This window comes from Chinchilla lanigera, unplaced genomic scaffold, assembly GCF_000276665.1.
Source record: "Chinchilla lanigera isolate Chin_1 unplaced genomic scaffold, ChiLan1.0 scaffold00049, whole genome shotgun sequence".
In the NCBI taxonomy this organism is placed as follows: domain Eukaryota; kingdom Metazoa; phylum Chordata; class Mammalia; order Rodentia; family Chinchillidae; genus Chinchilla; species Chinchilla lanigera.
Window position 1 is genome coordinate 6093887 of NW_004955450.1, and position 17067 is coordinate 6110953.

A 17067-nucleotide genomic window follows, 5' to 3' on the forward strand; every position below is an offset into this window, starting at 1 on the left:
CTGGTAGGCCGAAGGCCTTGAGAAAGTAAAAAAGAGAGAATTCTCTGGAGAAGTAGACATTCCTAGCCCCTGGAGCTCCAGGCTTTAGTTAAAAAGGGGGCAGCGTCCTCTATAAACAAGAGTTTGTTGCTGTAGGAGAGGCTTTGGGAAACCGACAGGCTTTGACAACAGCTAGGATCAAAGCTTGGCCTAGTGTTTCTCCACGGCATTAGTGTCCACAATCAGTTAGTGGACGTTTAGCTTTGAGATTCAGAAGACACAAGAGCCTGAGAAATCACACCAGGATGCTCTGAGGATGCTCTGTTACCTGAAGTCTTATTAAATGAGGGAGGGAAACAGAGGGGCAACAAGAACAAGCAGGAATGGTAGCTCCTGTTTAATTGATGAAGAATCCCGAGCAGAATAGGAAAGAAATTTCCCCAGAGCCCTATAGCCCCTCACTGGCAGACCTGCAACCCGGTCTGCTCACTGTCAGGCCAATCCTTTCTTTCAATTTCACTGCATAACTTCTTTCTTCTTCTCTACCTCCACTTATTCCTCTACAAATCGGCTTCCTGTCCCAGCAACTCCTCCCCACCCAGCTCCTTGGGAGAGGCTTACAAACTTAGCCACAGGTGGACCCACTTAAATGGTGCTACTAAGGCACGTGGGGGATTTTGACCTGCTTTTTAATAAAAATGACAGTTTGTGCTTCTGTCCCAAAGCCCTTGAATTGGGGCTGGGGATTTAGCTCAGCGGCACAGCGCCTGCCTGGCAAGAGCAAGGTTGTGAGTTTGATTTCTCCAAATACCCTCAGGGCAGAGACGTTCTGTGAGATGTAGACGCTTTAATAATGGGTCTTGAAATTCCTATAGAAATTCAAAAACATGTATATCCCAACTCTGTGGCCTACAGAAGAGAAAGCAGGTCCAGAAAAGCAATGTCCAAGCATGCTGACCGTGGGCCTGATAGACCTAGCACACATTCTAAGGATGTTCAGCCTAGAGAAGGCTTTTAATTAGGAACCCTTGCTTTCAAAAGAGCTTGTATTATAATTGTGGCCCCCATTTTCTCCACTGATATTTGCAACTGATGACCCATGAGAATAGCAAGTCCTTTCCTTATCTTGCATAATTTAAAACAGCACTGCACTTTCAATCTTCTGGCCTGGGTGGCCCATTGTCCCACCCCAGCTTCAGCAATTCAATCTCTGGGAGACTGTCCAAGATAGGGGTAAGTGTGTATGAAAGAATTTGCTGCATAGATATTCACTATGTCACGTGGCAAAAGTGGCAATATCCAAAGTATCCAACAACAGGAGGTTAGTGAAAGAAATTTAGTACTTCCAATAGCAGGGAAGTATGAAGCTATATAAAGGGCATTAAGAAGTGTATGAACAGCAACAGAAAATGTTAAATAAAAGAAGGAAAAATTGCCCAAACAGTATTAGAGGATGAACCTGTTCTTGTTTGAAAAGGTACATTTGCATATGTATTATATATTATATGTTATATATTACCTATGCACGAATATACATGTACGTATATGTGTATACACACTTAAACATACTTTTCAAAAATCTGGGTGAGTATTCTAATGATCTAATATGGTATTACTAGTGATTGTTTAAACTAAGTGAGATGATGGATATTTTAACATTTCTTCCATTGGCTTTATTTTTCCGTAATAAACAGTGGTATTTTTAAATAAGAAAAACAATGAAAGAAGATTTACTTTCGGGAAAAAAAGGGTTGGGGCTTGACTGTGATCCTTGAAGTTCAGTCTTGGTGGAGAATTCTGTAGCTAAGGACCCGGCAGAGCTCTGCTTGGGTACTCAGCAGGCCGCGCCCTGCTGCGAGCGGCCTTGGGGAAGAAACCCTGTCCTTTGCAGAAATGCCCCCTCCATTCAGCTTTCGCTGTGTCCCGCAGTTACTCACCCTTAGCTTTCTGGCCTTATTTCCACCCACTCTTCAGACATCATTTAAAAGGAATTTCTGCTTAACCACAACACCACATGAAGAATCCTCCTAAAACTTTGTTTTAACTGAGTTCCAGATGACTTAAATTAACTACACTGGCCTCCTCCGAGGAAGCCCCCCGGTCGCCCAACTGCTTGAGTGGTTGTTGCTGGGGGGCTTGATCAGCTGGCAACCAAATCCCATGTTCCACCCCCACCCACGCCCAAACCCAACCAGCAAGGGGTTGCGTGTTCCTGCGTCTGTTGAAATTCCCATTGTGGACTGGTCACTGCGGTTAGTTACTGTGTGTCCCTGTCTCTACTCAAGTGGTTAAAAGTACAAGAGAAACTTGTATATTCAGAGCCCAGAGGGACGTAGACCAGTGAGCGCAGTGTGTCATGGCCCAGCCTGGACCTTCTGGGCGGCCTCCTTGCTCACAGCCTTCCCTCGGAATGCTGATTTTGCTTTCTGTTTATCTTTCCCCTTAGGACTCCCCAAGGGACGCTCTCCCACCCCTCTCAACTCTTGGGGAAGTCTGCATTGGCTTTGACAGTCGGTTGGCTGGCCCCTAGGAAATGCCTTGGTCGCTGTTATTTTTCTTTTTATGTTACGGTTCCCTGGGGGCCCCTTGACCCTTGTGGCTGGTTAGAGTTGGCTCAAGCCTGGACTCCAGTGTGTGCAACCAGAGGCAGAGTAGCAGGGTGGGGGTGGTGGGAATTGAGGAGGAGGGCACTCTTCCACATTCTTAAAGATAATATAATAACAGGGTTGAGGCTAACACAGGACTATGTCAGAGGAAGCAAGGCTGCAAGACAGATGGAGGAAAGTAGCTCCCACTAACCCACCAGTCAGTGGTGGGGCCCTGCTGCCCCCCAGCTCCACAACCAGGCAGCCCCAAGGCTGAGGAATGCCTAATTGTTTACTGGATTGTGGGTTTGGGCCTGCTCACCCAAAGGGAAGTCAGAAAAATGCCTGCATGTGCAAAAGGAAATCCCTTTTAGATAGTAGGAATAGTGTGAGAACTCAAGGACCAACTGTGTCTCTTCCCAAAAGGAAAGGAACCTGTCCCCAGAGGTCTGCTTGATGAGATACATCCTATCCCACTCCTTGTCACTCACACAACCACATTTACTGTGTATCAGCTATATCCCAGGTTCAATGTGTGACGCTACGTAGGGAAACCGAGGCACAGATCAAGCAGCTTGCCCCAGGTCCCCCTTAATTAGTAAAAAAGCTGAAAGACAAATGTCACTGTCACTCCCATGTCCTCATTGTTCAACTGGATGCCAGATGTTTGAGATGGTGGAAATATCTCCCAGATGTTTCCTGGGCTTTGTCTAGATTGTCTACGACATTGACATCGGCCCGTGGGATCTGACTTCCCCGCTAGCCAGACTTTGAGACAAGCAGAGGACACCCCAAAGTCTCCAGTGGGGTCGCCTGCCCAGCTTGGCTCCTAGCCTTGACTCACTCCTGCTGATGCTGCGCAAGTTGGACATTTGTAGGGACAAGTAAGACTTCACCTCCAAGCCCAGGACAAATCATGTAGCAACCACTGGCAAAGAAGTTGAGAACCCCGATTTAGGTTCCTGAGACTTCCTAAGCAGCCGCCTCCTTGGATCTTAATCCTTCCTCCTATGTCCTTCCTGCCACCTGTAGTTTAAATTTAGTGACAAGCACATTAGTGCACCTTCCGCCTGGGCACTTTGGCAGGTCATCGAGTGCTAATGAGCATACGTGCTCCATCTCATCAGGGCCGTGGTGGGGTGGGGAGTTGGGGTGGGAGCCTCAGGACAGTTCTTCCTGGGGAGATTCTTCACTTTTTCTTTAATTATATAAATAATATATACTTGGGAAAGTGCAGAAAAATATAAAGTAGAAAATAAATAACACTTGTAATCTCTTCCCTAAGCTTCATTGCTAATGTTTTTGGTCCAGGCTTATTTCTTTATATTTGAATAATATTTTCATTCTACTAGTAACCAAAGCTTATTCATGAAAAAATTAGAGGAATATGAGACAGAGAAAAATCTCAACATCTAAAAATACCCCTGCTAACATTTTTGTTTTTTTGCAATATTTTTCTATTTTTGCTTAGTGAGTTGAAGTCATATACTGTAATCAGTTGCATATCTCATTTTCTCCTAGTTTTGAAAATAACAATCTTCAAGTGTTTATATCAAATTCTCTAATGGCATGTGTCAACACCGTAATGCATCATTTCAGTATACTATGACTTAACCTTTCCTCTGTTCTGGATAACTAAGTTGCATCTAACTTTTTTGCAATTATATAACTCAGTGGTGAGTGTCCTTAGAGCTAAATGTTTAACTATGTCTAGAATTACTGCCTGAAGATGAGATTCTGGAAATAGGTTTATAAGCTAAAACATCATATAATGAATGGTGAGTACTGCTAGGCATTGGGATTGTTCAGACTTTGGTCTTTTCCAAAAGAGCTGGGTCATTTTACATGACCTCCTTCTGGCAGTGCAAGGAGTGAAAGGGCAGCATTTGTGATGTGAGTGAATCCAAGTTCAAAGATAGAAAGAAAGAACTTCGACCCACTAGGAAATTTTAGACTAAAGGGAAAGGCCACAAAGGAAGTGCGATACTTTGCCTCTTGCAGACAGAATAGGCTTTATGAAAGCTATGTATGAGCTGCAGGAATGACAGGCTATGGGGGCTTTTTCCAGATCTAATGAAAAAGCTGTCTCTCTCTCTGCTCATCTTCCTGGGGGATTCTCTCTGTCCACTTCTCCTAGGACACAGAGCTAGGGCAGCTTCCTAGGGACATTACCATAGTCACATTCTGAAAAGCAATAACATGCGAGGCAGGATGGGACCGTAATTATTCTTGTGGCTTTGCCAAGAAGTGATTCACAGCTAGTTTATGGTAGACTTGAGACTTGTACCCATATCTCCACTCATGTTTGATGATAAATAAGAATAGTTAGGCTTGATTTGAAGGTGTAATTCTTTTATACACCACTCCTTATACACTTGTATCCTGTGTTCATATTTCCTTTATTAAATGATCAGGGTGTGGGTGAAAAGCTCTCTACAGGGTTTAGAAGATAGTTTTTCAAAATAAGATATAATAGGTTTCAGAGTTTCCTGCCTGACTGGTATATTAGTAGGGTCAATAGTTTCTCATGTCTTTGCAATTTTACGGAAGCACTTAGAGAAAGTACATGAACCTGAGGTCTCTACACCCTGTTCCCATTCATCTGTATACCCTGTGATCTTAGAGTATCATGACCTTACAGGGCATCAGTGGTCTTTTTTCTTTCACATCCGTCAGGACACTCAAAAGGGGTTGAATCTCTGACATACCCTTCCTGTTAAAAATCTAATTTTTTTCAGACCTGAGTTCAAGTCCTATCTCTTTCAAGGAGAAAAAAAATATCGATCTATTTGAGCTAAAATGTTCACTCACTTTGTTTTCTAAATTCTCTTGTCTCTTTGAGGGGTTTCAACAATTCTTTTTGAATATGATAGTTTTAAACTTCAAAATATGTTCACAGGCCAGGCGTGGTGGTGCATGCCTGTAATCCCAGCACTCGGGAGGCTGAGGCAGGCTGATTACCATGAGTTTGAGGCCATCCTGGGCTACTTAAGCAAGTTCAAGGCCATTCTGAGCTACATAGAGAGACCCTGGCTAAAAAAAAAGATATATGTTCACAGGACCTGCATAATAATTGTTTATTTAACAGCTATTGTAAAAGTTCATGATGAACAGAGATTAGCATGAAAGTAGCTTGGTTTTTAAGAGGCTGTACAGTTTGCCAATCACAGTAGGCTTTTGTAAAATGAATGCAAGGATATTTTGGGATATTATGTCTGAGTCATCTTACAATATAAGGACTTGTGATGTTTACTATAACCCATAGATTACAAGAGGTCCAGGGTTCAAAGATCGGGAACCACTGACCTACAGCATTTATTTACAGTGAATCACAGGTTTAGACTGGGTGGTAACTTAGCTCATCAGGTTGGACAATCTCCCTTAATTACACTGAACCTGTGGAGAGGACAGGAACCTCAATGCCTTTGTATAACCACAATGCCAATGGACCAATCAATTAAGGGTCTTATCTGAGGACTTCCTGTGTGAAGGATAATGACCTAGACCCTGCAGGAGGTACAGCTGGTAAGGTGCATTTCCCATTATCCAGAGCTCACAGTCTAGTTATGGAGATATAGGAAATGCCTTTGAGCAATAATGTACATTTATGAAATTTCATTATATTTAATGGCTAAACTCTACAGTGGAAGAGAGATCATAAGATTAGTTCCAAAATTTGAACAGACACTAACCACTTTGAGTACAGAAGAGCAGTCGTGTTTTTAAAGAAAAAAAATTATCCTTTTTTTGTCTTTTTTGAGACTGGGCCTCACTAGGCAGTTAAGGCTGGCCTTGAACTCATTTTGCAGCCCAGGCTGTTCTCAAACTCATGACAATCCTCCTGCCTCAGCCTCCTGAGTGCTGTAATTACAGGCGTGTGCCACCATGCCCAGCTCAGAAGAGCAGTCGGAGTGTGCCACTGAGCAGGAAAACCTTGTAGAGGGGAGCTTAGAGTGTGAAAAATAATTGGAACTTGGCCACCTTCTTTTCAGCCCCAGGAAGGTGCTCGGAGAATAACTGAATGAATGAGTGAAAGAATGAATGAGGGAACAAAGCAAACACTTTTGCTCATTTGCTCCTAGACGGGCACAAAGTGAAACCATCACTCTTAATAACATTTGCTCCAAAACACGCAGGAGTCAATATCCTGAAGGTAGCAGTGGCTGAAGATGAGAGATGCTTCCATTCTCCTGAGCTCTTAGCATGTCACTGCTGGGGCCCAGAAATTATTTAGGTCAAACTTTTACCAAAGACGGTATTGAGACTCCTGTAAGGAGGTGACTTGCCTAGGATCAGACAACCGGTTAGCAGCAGAATTGGAATTTGGCCTCTGGGAGCTGAATTTCAAAGCTTGTGTTCTTTCTACTCCACTCTGTCACCCGTAGAATAAGCTCTCTCTTATTGAACTTGTCAAAACATGATGTCTAAAATAAGTTTGCCTGGGCCTAATTCTTCTCACCAGCTTCTTATCCTAATCAAAATGCTAGACTGGCCTTTCTCTTCTTGTTGATCTGGACCCTGGCCAAGGCGTCAAAGAGACTGTGTATTGGCATCCACAGGGCTAAAAACCATCCTTGTCGAAGACTAACTGCTAATTACAAAATCCAAACCATTGCTTTGTGGGTTTGGGGTATGTCGAGGGTGTGGGTAGGAAATGGGGCTGATTCTGAAGCAGTCCTCTCTACCGCCTCATTTTAAACCACTAAGGAAAGCTGCCTTCTCTTGGATTCATAAACCAATTAGAGTGGGAACCTTCCCAGGAAGCTGCTACCATGTGTTGGGTGTTTGAGCAGTCTGGGGGATCTGAAAAGTGGTGGGTGAGTGCTGGGATGTGCAGATATGTCTTCTAGCTAAGGGTGCTCCTGATTCTTAAGCCTGGATGCTAAATGCCCTCAAGAAATCAACTCTAACTCATTTCCCCCTCCCCTCCGGCCATCTGTGGGCTGAATTCAGGATATTGGGTTAGCTCGCTTTAAGGTGAGGTAAATGGCAAATTCTTTGCTAAGAGATCTTGGCCTCTAACAGTGTTTTCTTATCTCACTGAAACGTTCTTCATTAGTATAAAAGACCCTCTGTCTGCTGCTTTCTCTTTCCTGAAATTTCTCATCAAGGGCTTGTCCTCAGAGCCTTAATTCATAGACTCATTCACTGGACACACATCTGTGGAACTCCTTGTATGTTCCAGACATGGTGCCAGGTTAGTGTAGTAGAATTGCTACTTAAATGGACCACTAAACTGGGCGTGGTGGCATATGCTTTTAATCCCAGCACTCAGGAGGCTGAGGCCAGAGGATCATCGGAAGTTTGAGGCAAGCCTGGGCTACAAAGTGAGCTCAAGTCCAGCCTGAATTGCATAGTGAGACACTGTCTCAAAAAACAAAACAAACAAACAAAAATTAAATGGACCACAAAGGGGAAAAGGCTTTCCCCTGACTCTGTAGCTCACTACTTGCAACTTGGACAAGGTCTGTTTCTCTGACCTCTCTTCTGATCCCTCTGGTTTAATATCTTCACCTTGAAAGTGAAGCATTATATAAAATGACCCCCTTTTGATTCTATCTATGTCATTCAGGGTCCTGTCAGGAGAAAGAAATCCTAACATATTTAGAACAGGGGAAATTTAATAGAAAGAATTATTAACTAATAGTGGGGAATTAGCTACCAAGGAGCAACTTGAACTCTGGAGAATACAGAAATGGCTTATGCAGAGAATAAGTTAGGGCCCACCCAAAGGCAGAGACAATTCTGCAGAGGCCTTACCCACCAGTGGTGAGATAAAGAGCTTATTGGGGAAGCCATAGCCGTATCCCAGAGGATGGCTGAGGAGTTCCCTCAAGTGTTATGGGGCTGGCCAGCAAGGAGCCATCTGTGGCTATCTTAAAGAAATTTGTGGAAAATCTGCCCTCAGGGATGCCTTAGGCTCATTAGGAAGCTATCAGGATACTTGTGGAATTTGCCAGAAGCGCCCATGGGGTTTCACTGAAACTTGCTGTGGTGAGTGCCCAACTGTTCCCCATAGTAAAACCACAGGAATATGAAGAAAAGAAAACATGTGAGAATTAGGAAGAGAAGCCCTTGCAGTATCCTTCCAGAACCTTCTACAGATGAGCTACGGATCAGGTAGAAAGAAATGTTTATAGGACTCATCTCTGCCATCACATGTGGGGCAACTGAATGAGCAGGTAGATTTGGAGGTGAGAAACAATAAATCAATCATTGGCACACTGTCACTTTATCATATATGATTCTTTGATTCAATTTAACACTAATGTATAAGTGATTGGCTGTACTGTACCTAGCCTAGACACAATCTTAGCTTATTCTGTGTCTTCTTCACCTCTATTCTTCATAATTAAACTGATTCTGAATGAAACCAATCCTGACTCAGATGACCTTTTACCTCTGAACTTTAAGTATGCCGTAGTAATGATTAAATATGCCTTATATGTGATTATACAATGTCTTTATCTATATCTAACTATAAAATTAGGAATTAATTATATAATAATTAAACATTATGGTACAGTTTAAATATGCAGTAGTCATGTGCTCTGCGCTGAACAAAAATGCTCAGCGGTGGGGCTAGAGATGTGATTGGATCATGATTATTTTATAGATGAGTGGGCTATTAGGCGGTGGGGCCTAGCAGGAGGAAGTAGGTCACCTGAGGCATATTGTTGAAAGGTATGTCTTTTCTCAGGGTCTTACTCCTTTCCTGCTTCTTGGCAGGCTTCCTCTACCCTGTTCTTTGCCATGATGCTTCTGCCTTGAAGCCAGCTAACCATGGACTGGACTCTCTAAAACCATAAGTTGAAATAAATCTTTCTTCCATTAAGTTGACTTTGAGAGGTATTTTTTCACAGTAATGCAAAGCTCACTAATACACATCTATACCAAAGATAGGGGTGAATCTAAGCTTCCAAGAGAATGAATAAAAGATGTCAAGAAAAAAAAAAAAAAGATGTCAAGGTCTTCCATGTACTTCCTGATGCCAGCAAATAACATGAAGATATTTCAGTCCCTTCTGCATTGCTATGACTGATCACCCAATGCTGGGTAATTTATAAAGAAAAGAGGATTATTTGGTTCATGGTGCTTGTAACTACATGGTCTTAACAGCGTGGCACCAACAGGCTGGTGAGGGTTCTCTGAGTTGTGTTCCAGCATGGCAGAGAAACTTTCTGTTTCCTTTTCTAGGAAATGGCCATGTGCAAAAGTGATGTGTGTGCAGGCAAGGAAGTAGAGACAGCTGGGGGTGATACCAGATTCTCTTAGGTTTCCTAAGAGATCCAGAAAGCACTCCTGTGAGAAAAATGTTGATTTTTCTGAAAAACTCAATCACCTCCTAGTAGGCTCTCTCTTAAACCTTCTACCACTTCAACATCACCATGTTGGGGGATTAAGCTTCCAGTGCAATAATGTTTGGGGGACAAACCACACCAAACCATAGCAAAGAAGAAATAAGGTCAAGAATGAAGCTGATCTCAAACCAAATATTGTCAATATCCCAGGGAACCTGGGGATGTAGCTCAGTGGTAGAGCACTTGTCTAGTATACATGAGACCTTGGGTTTGAGCTCCACCACCATTTTTTTTTAAAAAAGAATTAGGTGAGTGCCATAAGCAATATGATGAAAGTTTGTAGGAACAGAAAAGATTCACAGGTTTCAATGGCCAAGAAAAGATTTTTGATGACAGCGGGGATTGAAAAGTATGTTGATCCTGGTGTGGTGGTGTACGTCTATAATCCCAGCACTCTAGAGGCTGAGGCAGGAGGATCCCTCTCAAGTTTGAGGCCAGCCTGAACTACATATCAAGACACTGTCTCATGGAAAAAAAGAAAATATTGAGCAGTAGTAGAAATTGTACCTAAATTAAGTAGGAACAGGCCAAGATGCCACTGTAGAATGAGAAACAGAGATTAACTGGTCCCTTGGCCCCAAGTTTGGTAGCCTTAAGCTTGGACTGAGTTGTCAATTTCCAATAGATGTGTAATACACACAGGACAAATGTCTGGGAAATCAGCACCCATGACCTCTAAGACCCACTGGGTCCCACAAGGCCTCATTGGAAGACACATCGTTACACAGACCTCCACCATTTCGCTAAACCTAGGCTGTCCTAGTGGGCCGAGCAGTTGCTAGGATAACATTGCTGCTGTGATAGTTAACTTCTACGCCACACATTGTCTAACTGACTTCAACTACCGAGAAAGAAAAGCAAAGAGGTGTCCTAAATCATGGCAATCGAGTCTGCAAACACAGCTTTGCTGCCCAGGGTTCTTCAGTTTATTTGCTCTCCCAGGAGTGAAGATTGGGCAGAGATGCAGTGTACAAGGGGCTCTCAATATTCAGAGCAGCCGTGTGCTGTGTGAGGGCAACATTAGAACGGAAGTGGCTGTTGACTTCTGTCAATATCACTGGTCCTTCTGTTTACTGACATTTGGCCCCTGTGGGCCTGCAGTTCGTTGACTTCCTCGTGGCTGTCCTTATTACCCTGAATTTCTTCACTTATCCTCTGAGAGCTGCCGCTCCTTGGGCTCTGTCCTAGGCTTGTCTCACTCTGCACACTTCCTGAGCCTTCCTAGCCATTCCTGTTGCTCAGATTACCATTCTCCGTACTGACCACGTCCAGCTTTATCTCCAGCTCCAGCCCCGATGTCTTCCTGGCTGCTGCATGTATTGCAGGTAGCTCTAGTTTAACGTAGCTGAAGTCAACATTTCTTACCCTGTAAACTCACTACTGTGCTTTTGTTCCCCCTTAGAAAAGGGGCCTTTATTGCTGGGAGTGTAGCTCGAAGGTAGCGCACTTGCCTAGCATGTGTGAGCCCTGCGTTCGATCTCTAGAACAACAATGATGACGACAACAACAACCACGCCCCAATAAATATTATTCACTCAGTGATCGAGTTAAAAATTAAGAAGTTACCCCTCTCTTTCCACTTTTTCACCACCACATTGAAATCAGCCACCAAAGCCACCCATACCTCCTAATCCACCTCCTTGCTCCCATCTCTATGCTAGTCCAGGTGCCACAATCTCTGACTCGGATGATTATAACCTCTTAACTGGTTTCTAATCATTGAAATATTTTAGATGTTAAGAAGACTCCTGCATGGAAAGCCATGGAGGAAACTGAAGTATGCGTTGCTAAGTGAAAGGAGCTAGTTGGACATGGTACACATGCTATGTGATTCCAACCATGCAGTCTTCTGGGAAAGGCAAAAGTAGATAAATAGTAAAAAGATTAATGGTTGCCAGAGGCTGGGGGATGGGGGTGAGGAGAGATGACTAGGTGGGCGCAGAGGATTTTGAGGGTCTGCCCGACACTATTACAGTGAATGCACACCATTGTAGACAGTTATCCACAGCTATAGAATGCACAAGACCAAGCGTGTAATCTGTGGAGTGTGGATGGTTATCATGTGTCAATGTAAGTTCATTGATTGTAATGAACGTGCCGCTCTGTGGGGGCGTTGATAATGCGGGAGGCTGTGCTTGTGTGGGAGCAAAGTGTACATGGGAGAGCGTAAAATTATCAGTTTGCTAGGAAGCTAAACCTGTCTTTAAAATCCATCCATCCATCCATCCGTCATTCATGCATCCATCCATTCATTTATCTATCCATCACTCATCCTAACAGACCTACTTTTAGGGAGTGTCACTCTGGATTGGTTTTAGTTTTGAACACCTATTTCTTGGCTTTGAGGTGTCCCGTCCAGGAAATCAGTGTATTTTCAAACTTCCGAATGCTGTGCAGGCAGCCACGGGTTCAAAACCCTTCCTGTAGATGTCCTTTCCCTCTTCCTGAAGACAGGCTGACCCTGGCACACCTCCTGGGGGTGTCTCCTGGTGGGTGCCTATTTTCCAGGGCACCCTTTTATGGAAGACTCTCCAGCTCCCTACCTCATGTGGCCCCAAGTGGTGTCTCCTGTCCCTCTGAGGGAGCTGCAGCTGCACACGGTCAGCTCTGGGCTTCGTTGCTTCTTTGTTCAGGGTCCTGGGAATCGCCCTGTTTTTCAAACTGCCTTATGCATTAACAATAATCATTCCTTTCAACATCTCTGTATGTTCTGTAACAAAATGGCTTTCAGGTCATTTAATGCTCCTTCTTTTCACAATGGAAGGCTGTGAGAAGTTTTAGAAGACATACAGTTATTTCATCTAACAATGGAAACATTTCCAAATGTTCATTTTCAGAGTACTCACCTCATGGGTTTTATTATTATTATTTGGTATACTAGAGATTGAATCCAGGGCCCTCACACTGAGCCACCTCCCCAGCACGTACACACAACCCCTTTTAAAAAAAGTTCCCGACAGTCTTGCTAAATTGCTAAATTGGCTAAGGTAGGCTGAAACGAATCCTCCTGCCTCAGCATCTCACAGCGCTGGAATTACAGGTATGCACCACCGTGCCTGGCTAGATAGTTATCTTTTGAAAAACAAAGAAAGTATTTCTCATCCAGCATTAAATTATTGTACTTATCGTGAAAGGATGTATTCAGAAGTTTTGCATTTTCTAAAACTATCTGCTAGGTAGTGCACTACTGACTATTACTTTTCATCATAGGAGCGGGTAGCAAAATTAGAAAATTTGTAATTTTGTGAAATAGATGGCAACTTCACATTTTGGTTGGACTTTAAAGTATTTTCATGGCTATGCTTCCTCTCACGACACACAAAAATGTAGACTCTTTGCTGTGAGAGGAAGACATGTAACAAGAATACAGAGACAGAATGATGCAAGCATAGGGCACAACACCAAGCACTGCTGACCAAACTGGACACTAACAGAGGCAAGGAAGGGGTTCTGTTTTCAGACACAGCATGGCTCTGCCAACACCTGACGTTCCATTTCCAGCCCCAGGACGGTGAGACAATACATTTCTATTGTTTTAAACCACATAGTTTGTGACACTTGGCTGAGAACCTCTAGCAAACCCGTACAGATGGGATCCCAGGAAAATGACTGAAGAAGTGGTGAAACGCAGCAGGAGGACCAGGAGGCGAGGTGCCCCACAACTCTGGTGGCCAAGAGCTCGAGAGGGAGGGTGTGGGCAGCAGAAGGATGTGAGCAAAGGTCCTGGAATGTGCACGTGAGGGACAGGAACGAGCAGAGGAGACCCAGCTGCCCAGAGGGCAGAGGTGTTCAAGGAACAAAGCAAGGTACTTCTGGGTAGATTGAGCTGGGGTAGCCATGAAGAGCCCTGACTGCCATTCCTTCCGCTCTCTCAGGCTCCCCTCCTCTGGCATTTGAATTCCTTTCCCTGGCTTCTAGTTGGTGCCTTGTGACATGTCTGGGACCCCAGGCGCCTCACCTGCCCCACAGCTCCTTTCCTTTGCTCTCCACCCTCGGGGCCGGTCACACTCACTGTGCCCCAGATGCCTGGACTCCTACCGCACTCAAGTCACCACTTCCGGTTCCTACTTACAACGGTTTAATCAATGGTCACATCTCTACTTCATGGCATACTAAGCAGCTTTTGGGATGATTAATAGTAAATAAAAACCAAGGTGTAGAAAAATATTTTATCTTTAATTTTTAAAATTTTTACTAGTACATGTTTTGTAGAAAAATATCTGTAAATTTTTAAAATTTTTATTAGTACATGTCTGTAGGATGTAACGATTACATTCATCATGGGGAGTTGGTACACATCCACAACACACTTCAATCACCTCCCTCCATTTCTTATTTCACTTCCTTTTTGCCAAATATTTATCTTCCTGTTATCTGTTACCTTTTATTTTACTCTTGAATTTATTTATATTTTGGATTTCTCATGTAAGAGAAACCACTGATATATGAGCTTGTCTGTCTGATTTGTTTTGCTTAACACTGTGGTCTCAAGGTGCATTTATTTTCCTACAAATGACTCAAGTTTATCCTTCTTTACGGCAGAGTAGTACTCCATTGTGTATAAGTACCACATTTTCTTTATCCAGCCTAGTCTTTTTAAGGTTCTTCCATTGTATATACACAAAAGTTATATACTCATAGATTATTCCTGTTAGATTAGACTTCTGCCCAACCCCAAACAAACAAAAGTTGCTTGTGGCAGGAAACAGGACAAACAAGAGGGAAGACCAACTGACTTTTCAGTGCATATATTTTGTATTTAAAACTTTTTGTACCACAGTCATATTTTACATATTAAAGTTATTTTAAGAAATTAAATATCAGTCCTGGTAGAAATGTCATTAACAGCTTCACATAGTGAATATAAACTCAGTAGGTGGTGGAAGATGGAGCTAGAGGTAGAATCAGATATTTTAAAAAGGGAAAGGAAGATAAATGGGGACCCTGTTCCCACAAAGGAAGCCCCTTCCCCTGGAAGTAGTCAGATACTATCTGCTGAGCACAAACAAGAGATTTCTGCCATAGCAGCTCATGTGAAAGAAAAGGTTTACTAGTTTATATACTTAATTCAAGCATTCAACAAATGTTTCTTGTGTAAAAAACTGGGAATGCAGTGAAAAAAAAAAAGGTGAAACTGTTTCTGCTCACATAGAGATTACAGATTTTCTTTTCATTTGTTTTGTTTTTAGGGATTCAGCTCTTTGGAATGCAGGCTGCAATAAATGCCATGAGGAAAAACAGATACGGTTTGTGTTCTGACATTGTTTATCTACAAGTCACTAAGTATGATAGACAGAATAATTACCTCCAAAGATGTCCACATCTTAATCCCCAGAACCTTTGAATAAGTGACCTTACGAGACAAAAGGGGTTTTATAGACGTGGTAAAATCAAAGACCCAGAGAGGGACAGGTTACTTTGTTTAATCTGGATGGGCCCGATCTAATCCACACCCTCTTAAAAGACAGAGAATCTTTGCCAGCTGAGATGTGAATATAGAAAAGTGGTCAGAGAAATAGAGTGATGCTGGTGTTGAAGAAGGAAGAAGGGGCTGTGAGCTAAGGAATGTGGGCAGCCTCTAGAACCAAGGAAAGAAATTTATTCTTTGCCATATCTTGATTTCAGCACAATGAAACCTATGTTGGACTTCTAATTTACAGAGCTATGTTATTTTAAGCCACTCACTTTATGGTAATTTGTGGCAACTGTGATTGAAAATGAATTCTTCGGTTAGCCTATAAATCTGAATAAACCCAAATCCTGTCCTTGAAAATTTATATATAATCAGAATTTATCAGGGCAGAGAGATCTGCAAACAGTATAATAAAAGTGATAAGATTGGGCTGTATACATGGAGTATGTATGTAAAATTTATTTGGTGATGCTCTGTTAATATTTCTCCTCTTAGAAAAACACCTCCACCATTAATTCTTCATTTCCCCATCTGCTTTGCAACAAAATTCCTTGAAGAAATTGCCTATTTTTCGTCCCAGCCTTCAATCCTTCCCTTCCCATTTGCTCTTAATGGCAGACTCAGTTGGGCTTTCGTACCCACTACCCTGACTACACTACTTACCCATGGTCCAGGTAGCTAATGACCTCCCTGATGCTGAATTCATCCCCCAACTTGTTAATACTGGAGCACCCCAGAGTTCAGTCCTTGGTCTCCTTGCTTTATATTTCCTCTTTTGGTGACCTCATGCAGTCTTGTACCATCTGTATGCTAATGACTTCCAAATTTATCTTCATCTCAGACCTCACTCCTGGCCTCCAGATTAATATATCCCACCTCCTACTCAGATGTCTAATAGACAGCTCACACTGAACACATCTGATGCTGACCTCCTGCTCTTCCCAGTTCCCTCCTGGCAACCCGCTCCACCACAACCTGCTCCATCTGAGCAGGTTGAGAATTCTATCCATTCAAATGCTCAAATTCATAACTGAGTCTTGTTCACACATTTCACAGCAGGCCATCGGGAATCCCTACGGCTCAGTCTTTAGTATACAACCAGAATCTCATTGCTTTCTCCACTGCTACAACCCTCGTGTGGTCCCCATGCCTCTCACTCAGGGTACTGCAAAACCCTGATACTGTTCTCCCTGTCCTGAGCCTACAGTAGGCACCATAGATCTAGGCAATCATGCACCTCTCACGTCATTTCTTCCATTTCCTGCCCTGTCTCATTCTGTTTCAGCCATACTGGCACCTGCTGGTTCCTGATACGCTGTATATAACCTATTTATGTAGCATACCCGAAGAAGATCTGTTTGTCAGTGCTATGGAAAAAAATAAAGGGAATCAGAAGTGTGGCGGGGGTGGGAGAAGGCTGATTAGGGCAAAGTAAGACTCAACACAAAGGTTACATCTCAAGGAGATGAGGAATTATTGATGTGGACATAGCAGGGACAAGCACAGTTCTTTCTCTTATGGAGACAATGAATCTCAAGGATTCCGCACAGTGCCTGGCATTGAAAAGGTAGTCAGTAAATATTTAATGAGCACACAAATACATTTTCTCACTCTCGAGCTCTCAGCTTGCTAAACTTTCTGTGTTCAAGAATGCTATTTGCTTCTTGTTTTCGAGATATTTATCTAGAATCTCAGTTGAGAGCAGTATTGAGTAGATTGTTGCTTTAAG